Here is an 8,881-nt window from a genome sequence, read left to right as displayed (position 1 = left end):
ACTTTGTGTGTCGATTTGTGATTAATTACGCCGTAAATTATTATTATTATTATTATTCATTTGAAAAAATATTTTGATGAATAATCAAACGATTTTCCGATAATCTTCCTCCCCCTTTTTTTTTGTTTTTCAAAAGGTGGTATTTATCATCAGCAATTCGGGAAAAAGTCTTATACCTACGAAATGTTAAGGATAAGTCGTAATAAGATTTTATAAAAAACGAGTCTGCCATTTTGTCGGTTGTTGTGCCCCACAAATTTATGATTAATCCAGGTTTTCCAGGCATACCTTCGTCGTCGTCGTCGTCGTCGTCGTCCATATTTTTTTTTTTTTAATGCCACACACGAGTGGAGAGAGAGGAAGGGGAGAGGGAGGGAGAAGTAAAATGCGTTGTAATTATTCAAAATGAATAAATAATATGGAATCGTTCCCTCGGGAATTTTATTTTATTTTTTTTTTGTGAAAACGTGTAAGATTAAAACCAGAAAACAAGAAAACAAGAAAAAAAAAAAAAAAGGGAATTTCAAGACATTTTCAGGTGTTGATTTTTTTTTTTTTTCGAACACGAAGGAGGAAAGAAGGTTCGTTTGAGTCGTTTGAAAAGTAAATCAAGTTCTCTTAAAATTTCTGTCACGCGGAGGAGGGCGTGAACAACAAGAATCAATACGGACTTTGGTAGTAGTGGTAGTAGTGGTGGTGGTGGCAGTGGCAGTAGTAGTAATATATAAGTTTGCCTTGATATGGTTTTCACGATGCTTATTTGCTGTGCTTTACAGGGTGGAGCCATATTAGTCCTTGCCTCATTTAATCATTTTTTTTTTTTTTTTTTAAGGATGAATTACCCAACTTTAGTGTCCCAAATTTTTTTTTTTTTATATTCATGTAAAAAAAAAAAATCTCAATTTTTTTTTTTCTTATAAGGATTATTATTATTATTTACACGAATAAGCTTTTGATTTCTTCCTCTCTCTCTCTCCCTTCCCCTTCTCTCCCCTTCTTCCTTTCGGGGTCGTTTACAAAGTTGTTGTAGGAACTCATTATTATTATTAGTATCGCTACTATATAAAACAAACCAGATCACCGTCAAATGAAAAAACCCCCCAAAAAAAAAAAAAGTGTTTGTTTGTCTCACATTTTCCGTACAGCCGTTTGCTTGCTTGCTTTTCACCTTTTTTTTTTTTTTTTAATTAGATAATCAATTAAATAAATTTACCGGTCACTCGAGAATTCCGTTCTCATTTCCTTTTGAATAAATTTTTCTTTTTTTTAAGACTATTATTATTATTATTACCATCGCCATTTTTTTTCACTTTTGGGTTTTATAAAGAATTTATTAAAAAAAAAAATGAAATAATAATAATCACGATGTTGATAAAAGCGAAGGAGAAAAAAAGGGTTGATTTTGTCCAGAAGGCAATGATAATAATAATAATAAAATCTGGAGTCTATTACGTACAAACGTACGAACAAACAAACGATTTTAAAAAAATTTATTAGCAGTTTTAACAGACTTTTTTTATTTTTTTTTTTCCAGGTTTTGTTCTGTCGGCGATGCGATTTTCGCGGGTCACGATCCGGTCGTTTAGTGTTTACCATTTTCGAAAAAGGAAAAAAGGAAAATGAAAAAAAGTTTGGATTATTTGGATGAAAATGGCGGAGGATAAAAATAATAATTCAGGTTTGAAAACAACTTTTAATTTTTTTTTTTTTTTTTTTGTAAAAAAAAAATTATCATGAGAAATCGAGAGGTGGCCGCGACGAATGTTTAGTCATGCGAAATGATTAAAATTGACGTGTTGTAGTCATGTGAGTGTGTGTGCGTGTGTGCGTGTGCGTGCGTGCGTTAAGCAGAAAGGATCAAATTCCAAAATTATCGAAAAGAAAAAAAAACCATAATAATGATCGGGGCCGTATGGAAAACTTGCAAAGCAGCTTCCCAGGGTGTAGCTGACTAGACGGCCCGATAACCCAGACCTTGTTAACATAACATAAGGCATTTCTTCATCATTATTATCATCGAATGAGTCTCGGGGCAATTTTTATATATATATAATATAATATTAAAAGGTGAAAAATTGCGTAATTTCACTCTCCGAAAACCACCTAACTAACTTTCAGCAAGGTCGTTTTGGTAGGCCGTTTGTATTCCTAATGGGGAGAGGAGGGGCGGGGAGGGGGAAGAAATCGAGAATTTGTCGAGTCTTTTTATAAAAAAAAAAAAAAAATTGAATTTCGTGACATGGAAGAGCGAAAGAGAAGGGAGAAGTTGTTTTTGGGGAGGGATAGAGAAAGAAAAGTAGGATTGCGGTACCGTAAAATTATTATTATTATTATTATTATTTTTTTTTATGTTCGTAAAATTTTTTTTAAGAACGTTATGAAACCTGTGGGTACAACAAATTACAAATTGAAAAAAAAAAAAAAAAAAAAAAAATTTAGGAAGTTAACGACGAATGGAAGTTTACGAATAACTCGAACAGATTGTTTAAACAAACGTTTGTTAATAAAAAAAAAAAAATTTTAAATATGGCGGGTTAGGTAATATTTAAATTTGGTTTTTAATGACGTTTTTTTTTTTTTAACCGTTTATTTTAAATTATATAATTTAAAATTCACAGTTTCGTCGTGATCGCCCCGTTTGTCGTCCCATCGGCGTTTTTTTTAACAAACGACGACGACGAGAAAATTGGAGGAGGTTGATTTGGGGGATCCGCCTTTTTGTCCAAAAATCGAACGAAAAAACCTCCATCCGATTGAAATTTCCTGATAACGGATTTTAATGAAAATTAAAAATATCAATTCGCGTTGATAACGGTTGTTTAAAATAATTGTAAAAAAACAACCGTACAAACAATTTTTTTTTTTTTTTTTTCGGATTCGGGGACGACGATAAAATCATATTGAAAATTTTTACCGCATTAATTAGGGCTCGACACGAAAAAAAAGCAAAATTAAATATTATTATTATTATTATTATTATTATTATTATTATTATTATTATTATTATCATTATTATCATTACGTGAAATTACGGTAATATTATAAATAATTTCACGTCATTTTTCTCGTTTCGAATAACCACCGCCGCAAAAACAATAATAAGGTCAACGAAAAAAAAAAAAAAAAATTTTTTTTTTATTTATTTCAAATGTCTCTCGGGGCGTTTTCGTATTTTTTTTTTTTTTTTCGTAAAAAAAAATTTTTTTTTTTTGAAATTTTTTCTTCTGGAAAGTTCCTTTAGGAGGAGGAGGTAGAGGGAGGGTGGTGGATCGATTGAAAAGAGAGAGAGAGTCGGGAAGAAGAAAAAAACCTTTCTGGGGTTGGAATACGCCTCCATTATCCCCCGACTCACTCGCAAGAAGGGTTTGGCGGTATGGGGAAAAAAAAATGGCGGTACGCACGCACACAAATATTTTTATTTTTTTGGGTCGATCGATGCAATTCTCACATAATCGATCTTTATTTTATAATCCGGTAATTACAACTTGTTGTTGTTGTTGTTGTTGCGTTTGTCACATACTCGTTCGTGCCTGATCTGTCTGTTTGTCTGTTTGTTGGTTATCGTAGCGAAACCGAAAGTGAACTTAAACGAGTCTCGATACCGGGTTGTTGTCGTGCCAAGAAAAACAATAATAATAATAAAATAACGTATATGCATTTTTGCAATTGCCTTATAGAATTATTATTATTATTTTCTTATGAATTGCATAATAAATTTACGGGCGATTCGTACGGAGGAAGGACGTGTCGTATATATTTTAAAAAAAAAAAAAAAAAAAAATACGACGTCCTTTCGGTTATGTGTGTTTGTGACTTTGGTTGTTTGTTCCACGCCCATTTATCTTTTAAACCGGAGATCACGACGAACCGGAGATTATATTTTTGTGTCTTTTTAAAAATTATAAATTATAATTTTCTAACGCGTAAAATGTCGTGTCGATAGACAAACAAATAAACAAACAACTTCCCGGTTTTTATCAGGAAATTTTTTTGTTTTTGTTTTTGTTTTTGTTTGTCGTAAATGCGAGGGAGTGTACGGAAGAATGAAAGAGAGAGGAGGGGGGAGCGGGTCGGATGGAATTTTTTTGGTTTTTTTCGATTTTTTTCGTGTTTTTCTCCGGGTTGTCGTTATCGTAACGTGGAAGGAAATTTTTTTTTTTTTTTCCACGGTTGTTGTTTAAAAAAAAAAAAAAAAAAAAAAAAAGTTTCGAAACTTTTCGAAAACATAAAATTAGCATAAATGCCGTTTTAAGGCCGAAATTAAACGACTCCCACTTAATTAATTTTTTTTAAAAAATGAGTCAATTAAATTTTTTTTTTTTTTTTTTTTTTTATTGGTTTCCAATTGAAATTACAAAAAAAAAAAAAAAAAAAATTAAATTAAAGGAAAAGGGATTCGGGTGAATGATAATAATAATAATTATAATTACCCCGAGAGTGAAAAAAAAGCAAACGACTGGAATTTCGAAGCTCCAAAAAAAAAAAAGCAAAAAAAATTGTTTTCGATTTTTTTTTTTTTTTTTTCCCAAAAGAAAATGTCAAAGTCGCTTTCGATACGATTCGTTTATTATCATTATTATTATTATTATTATTATTATTATTATTATTATTATTATTATTATTATCATTATCATTATTATTATCATTATTATTAATATTTCCATTAAATTATAATAAATAATTTTCAAGTTCGCACGCGGAAAAATATTTTTGGGCGTTGTCACTCACCGCGTTTCGTTTTTATACATTTTCGAATAATTTTCCGAAAAAGAAAAAAGAAAAAGGGAAAAATTGAAAACTTGATTATCATTATCATTATTATTATTAATTTTTTTTGCGTTGTTCTTTATTTACGACGGGGGGAGGGGGGTGCGGAAAAATATTGAAATGAAATTTTGGAAGAAAAATTATTTCTTTCGTGGAATTAATTAACGGTAAAAAAAAAAAAAATATCTGGAATCGATTTGAATTTTTATTGATTGATTGATTGATTGATTGTTTTCGTGTCGAGGACGTCGCGCTTGATTAATTTTTTTTACCTCCTGATTCTTCCTAATTATAAAAATATTTTTTTTAAAAAAATTTTGTGAAAAGAAACGGGAAAGAAAAGAAAAGAGAGGGGAAAATTCGTAAAAGGGAAATGAATGAATGAATGAATGAATGAAAATTCAAATTGATGAAAATGCAAGAAAATTTCGCGGATTCCAGGCAGCAACACTCAAACAAAAAAAAAAAAAAAAAAAAAAAATTTGCAAGGAAACGCGAATAAATTCGTGGAATTTTCCAGAATTTTGAAAGTTTTTTTTTTTTTTTTTTTTTTTCTCGGGTTAAATATCGAAAATGCCAAGTAATAAATTTTTAGGAATCCAGAAAAAAACCTCAAATTTTAATAATTAGGTTCGCGCAGGTATGACGAATTTCTTGGAAATGAAAAAAAAATTAACGAACGTTTTTTTTTTTTTTCTATTTACACGTTCGTATTCGCAGCAACCGTTTCCGGAATAAATAAAAAAATCGTTTTTCCAGTACGACGTTCGTTCGTCGCGCAGGTTTCAACGCAATTAATGATAATATTTCCCTTTTTCTCTCTCTCTCTCTTTTCCCCTCTTTTCCCCTCTTTTACTACATCATCCCCTCTCTATTCATCCCCTCCTCGTATTTATATAAAAAAAATTTTTTTTTTTTGTTGCTAACGTAATGACACGAATTAATTTAATTATTAATAAATAACGTTAATCTCTCTCTCTCTCTCTCTTTCTCTCTTTCCGTCTGTCGTTGTTTGTTGTCCTTCCATTTAATAATAATAATAATAATAATAATAATAATAATAAGGATAATAATAATAATAATAATAATAATAATAATAATAATAATAATAATAAGGATAATAATAATAATTCAAAATGCTTTTAATTTAATTCCATGATTTAAAATATCATTGAAATTAATTTTTATTTACGCGACCTTATGTATACCAAACGTTGTTTGTTGTATTTTATGTATTTATGTACATAAATAAATAACGAAATTAATTTGAATTTTATTAAAACAATCGACGATCCGGATTTATTATTTTTTACGAATGCAATCGAGTTTGAAAATTTCACCGACGCCATTTTAAAAAATTTTTCGGATAAAAAAAAAAAAATTGTCGTTACGATAGAGATCGATGGGGAAAATAATCGTTGCATCATTTTTTTTTTTTTTTTTTTTGTAAAGTTTTCGACCCTGACGATGGGTATCACTCGGGTTCGGATTGTTAATGAAATCGAAACGATTGAATTTTTTTTTTTTTTTTTTTTTTTTTTTGGGGGGGGGGGGAGTTACAACATAAATTTATTTTTTTTTCCCCAATCAATCATTCGGCGGCGTTGGAAAAAGGGGGGGGGGGTATGCAAAAAAAATAATAATAATGATAATAATAATAATAATAGAAATCGAAAAACAAAAAAAAAAACAAAAAAAAAAGTTTCCAAATTTTAACGGAGGAAATGCCCACGGGGGGATTTTTTTTTTTTTTTTTTTGTTTTTCGATGATCGTAATTATTATTATTATTATTAAAAATAATTTTTGTTTCCATTTCCGACATGTTTGTTGTTTTTTTTTTTTTTTTATTTACGCGAAGTTTTTGTCATTAAATTATTTTTGATTGTTTTATGAGATTTCACGATCGATAATTTAAAAAAAAAAAAAAATTTTTCCAAATATTTCGGGCGGGGGGGGGGGAGGATTGGGAAACGTGCGTGTAAGTCGCAGATTCAAAATTTTGATTGTTTGTTATTTAAAATTAGCGTGGGGAGAGGGAGAGGGGAGTCGAAGGCAGACTGGTCGGTTATTATTATTATTATTATTATTATTATTATTATCATCTATAACCCGAAGTGACTATTTTTTTTTTCTCCTGAATTTTTATTATTATTATTACTATGGGTATTTTTTGTGTGCAACCCGACAGAAGATAAAAAAAAAAATTTTTTTTTATTTTTCTGGGTCGGTTTGTGCGTGCGGCGTTTGTACGCAAGGTTGTGCGTGCCCTTGTTCGAACCTCAAATGATACCGAGGGAAAAAAAATTTAAAAAAAAAACAAAAAACAAAGATGGAGGAAGAAAGAAGGGAAGAGGGAAAATCGAAAAATTCGCACGGTTGTTTAAAGAAAAAAACGATCGCGAAACTCGTTTGTCTGTTTGTCGATTATGATGATGATGATGATGATAATGAACTCTCGAACGAGTATCATCAATCATCGGGTAGTACTCAGGCTACCTCAATCCACCTTAAACTTCGACGAACTTGACTTTGAAGATTCACATCGTTTACCGTAAATTTCGCAAGTTCAAACGATTCTATTACCACGTCTCGTCTCTAATGCGTAAAAAAATTTTTGAAACCACGTCATTGAAATTTTTTTTTTTTTTTTTTAATGGTCTCTGCCATTTTCTAGAACGTTCCTTTATTTTTTTTTTTTTTTTTAAATCGTTAATTTAATAAAGAAAAAAAAAAAAAAAGGTATTTCCTGGATTTAAAAAGTAAGAGTGGCAGTAGACGCAACCTTGCTCTAGGAATATTTTTTTTTTTTTTTTTACTTATTCATTCGATCGGGATATTGGTTGACTTTTTTTTTTTTTTTGTTTGTTTGTTTGTTGTTTGTTTGAATGAAGGGAGGTGTTTTTATTACCCCAACTATCGATGTCAAATTATAATTTTTTTTTTTTTTTTTGTCTCAAAATTTATATTTTATTACTCACAAAAAATTAATTAATTACGGCGTTGTTGTTAGTTCCACGAACAAAAAAAAACGCAATATTTTTTTTATTCTAACGGAAAGTTAAAAATAGTTTTTATTAATTTTTTTTTTTTTTTTTTTTTTTTAGGTGAGTTCTTTTCCACTACTCCTACCACTACCTGTACGTGTTGTTCGAATACGATTACATAAAGTGATGACGGTTATCTCGATAAGGTAAAATTTGTTTTAATTAATTCAATCAACTTTTTATATAAATGAGAAAAAAAGGGGGGCGCGAGATTAAGGCGGGATTTTAAATTCAACACGGTCGTTTATTATAAATTCAGGAAGGCTTAATCGATCGATCGATCGATCGATAGCTCGATAGCTCGATAGCACGATCGATAGTTTTAATTTTAAAACTATTAATCGAGGGAACGTTTGGGGTGTGAAGTGACGCACGGGCTTCGAATTCACGGAAATCGTGAAATCATAATCGTCCGCCACCCCGTTCCCCCCGCGGGGGGTGTGTGTCACCCCCTAGTACGAAAAGATCGTACCTGAATTTTATTAATCATCTTCATTCGAAACCTTGTCATTTTTTTTTTTTTTTTTAATTTCGTGAATTATTATTATTATTTCACGCGCAGCAGCGATCCGTGACTAAATAATAATTATTTAAAATTAATTTAACAATTTTAAAATTTTTTTTTTTATCTATAATAAAAACATGGCGAACAGCTTTAATTTTGCCAAAATCAAGGTGAACGGTTTTTTTTGTAACCCCCCTCCCCCCCGTTCACGCGCCTTCCCCAATTTTTAAAGTTTAATTAACAAAAAAAAATTATTGATAATGAGAGAATGAATGACACGAACGTGTGTGATGTATTTTTTGCTCAGACACGTTCGACGGCTCGAAATCGATTTTTTTGTGGGGGGTTTGGGGGAAGGTGGGAGGAAAGGGAAGGGGAGGAGGCTTCCTCCCATTTTTTGAAATCGTAACGAAAAAAAAAAATCGAGCGATTAATTTTAATAGTCGTAGTGTGGGAAAAATGAATCCCTCGGTTGGGGGGGAGGGGGGCGCTCGGGAAATTTTTTTTTTTTGCGTTTGTGTGTTGGTGCCCGTGCGTGAGTTGACGCCCTTCGCACATCTCTCT

The sequence above is a fragment of the Pediculus humanus genome, genomic scaffold (assembly GCF_000006295.1).
Source record: "Pediculus humanus corporis 1103172108281 genomic scaffold, whole genome shotgun sequence".
Classification (NCBI taxonomy): Eukaryota; Metazoa; Arthropoda; class Insecta; order Psocodea; family Pediculidae; genus Pediculus; species Pediculus humanus.
This window is presented reverse-complemented; position numbering follows the sequence as displayed.